A 2500-nucleotide genomic window follows, 5' to 3' on the forward strand; every position below is an offset into this window, starting at 1 on the left:
TGCGAACCGCATGAAACTTCCAGAGGCATTTGCAGCAGGAATGCATGTGCACTCAAAAAATGTGATATTTTTCACGGAGAGACCCCGTGAAACGCTAGAAGTGGGCGGGGATGTCTCTCTTGTGGCTCACGGGGCTGTTAGGGTGGCACAGAAATCCCTCGGAATGGGAAAACGGGTCATTTTCGTGTCGCCACATTGCATACGAACCGCATGAAACTTCCAGAGGCATTTGCAGCAGGAATGCATGTGCACTCAAAAAAGTGAATATTTCTCACGGATAGACCCCGTGATACGCTAGAAATTGGCGGGGATGTCTCTCTTGTGGCTCACGGGGCTGTTAGGGTGGCACAGAAATCCCTCGGAATGGGAAAACGGGTCATTTTCGTGTCGCCACATTGCATGCGAACCGCATGCAACTTCCAGAGGCATTTGCAGCAGAAATGCATGTGCAGTCAAAAAAAAATTGATATTTTTCACGGATAGACCCCGTGAAACGCTAGAAATTGGCGGGGATGTGTCTCTTGTGGCTCACGGGGCTGTTCGGGTCGCACAGAAATCCCTGGGAATGGGAAAACGGGTCATTTTCGTGTTGCCACATTGCGTACGAACCGCATGAAACTTCCAGAGGCATTTGCAGCAGGAATGCATGTGCACTCAAAAACTTCTATATGTTTCACGGATAGACCCCGTGAAACGCTAGAAATTGGCGGGGATGTGTCTCTTGTGGCTCACGGGGCTGTTAGGGTGGCACAGAACTCCCTCGGAATGGGAAAAGGGGTCATTTTCGTGTTGCCACATTGCATAGGAACGCCATGAAACTTCCAGAGGCATTTGCAGCAGAAAGGCACGTGCACTCAAAAATTTTAATATTTTTCACGCATAGACCCCGTCAAACGCTAGAAGTTGGCGGGGATGTCTCTCTTGTGGCTCACGGGGCTGTTAGGGTCGCACAGAAATGCCTCGGAATGGGAAAACGGGTCATTTTTGTGTGGCCACATTGCATAGGAACGGCATGAAACTTCCAGAGGCATTTGCAGCAGGAATGCATGTGCACTCAAAAACGTCTATATTTTTCACGGATAGACCCCGTGAAACGCTATAAATTGGCGGGGATGTCTCTCTTGTGGCTCACGGGCGCTGTTAGTTAGGGTCGCACAGAAATCCCTCGGAATGGGAAAAGGGGTCATTTTCGTGTTGCCACATTGCGTACGAACGGCATGAAACTTCCAGAGGCATCTGCAGCAGAAATGCATGTGCACTCAAAAACGTCTATATTTTTCACGGATAGACCCCGTGAAACGCTAGAAATTGGCGGGGATGTGTCTCTTGTGGCTCACGGGGCTGTTAGGGTCGCACAGAAATCCCTCGGAATGGGAAAACGGGTCATTTTCGTGTTGCCACAATTGGCATACGAACGGCATGAAACTTCCAGAGGCATTTGCAGCAGAAATGCATGTGCACTCAAAAACGTGAATATTTTTTCACGGATAGACCCCGTCAAACGCTCGAATTTGGCGGGGATGTTTCTCTTGTGGGTCACGGGGCTGTTCGGCTCGCACAGAACTCCCTTGGTCCACCTGATTCGTGCATACAGGCAGCAACTAAAACTCTGTAAACCTGCTGTGAGGACATCTAAACAGTGGACCAGTGAGGCTGTGGAAGATTTGCGGGCGTGCTTAGACTGTACTGACTGGGATATGTTCACGACTGCTACCAATAGTCTGGATGAACTCACAGAGGCTGTGTACATCAGCTTCTGTGAGGACTGCTGTATCCCAACACGTACCAGGGTGAACTTTAACAACAACAAGCCCTGGTTCTCAGCAAAGCTCAAAAGGTTGAGGTTGGAGAAGGAGGAAGCGTTTAGGAGTGGGGATAGAGACAGATTCAAGGAGTCGAAGAACAGGTTTAGCAAAGCGGTGAGAGAGGCTAAACGACTGTACTCAGAGACACTAAAACACCAGTTCTCTACTAACGACGCTGCTTCTGTCTGCCAAAGGGCTCAGGCACATCACCAACTACAAACCCAGAGCGCCCCACACCACTAACGACTCCCGCCTAGCCAACGACCTGAACGAGTTCTACCGTAGATTTGAAAGACAATTGGACTGTCCTGAACCACCCCTTCCCACCCAAGAGGCCCCATCCCCCACCCATACTACAGAAACGACTCTCTCCTTTCAGGAGGGAGAAGTTAATGGGCTTTTCAAGAGGCAGAATCCACGCAAAGCAGCCGGGCCGGACTCTGTCTCTCCAGCCACCCTCAGGCACTGCGCTGGCCAGCTGTCTCCGGTGTTCACCAACATCTTTAACACCTCCCTGGAGACATGCCATGTACCAGCCTGTCTCAAGTCCTCCACCATCATCGCTGTGCCCAAAAAGCTAAGGCCAACAGGACTAAATGATTACAGACCGGTCGCCCTTACATCTGTGGTAATGAAGTCTTTTGAGCGCCTGCTCCTGGCACACCTCAAAGCCATCACAGACCCTCTCCTGGACC

This window comes from Petromyzon marinus, unplaced genomic scaffold (assembly GCF_048934315.1).
Source record: "Petromyzon marinus isolate PM22_M1 ecotype Great Lakes invasive population unplaced genomic scaffold, UKy_Petmar_22M1.pri1.0 PM_G_Scaffold_166, whole genome shotgun sequence".
NCBI classification, from domain to species: domain Eukaryota; kingdom Metazoa; phylum Chordata; class Hyperoartia; order Petromyzontiformes; family Petromyzontidae; genus Petromyzon; species Petromyzon marinus.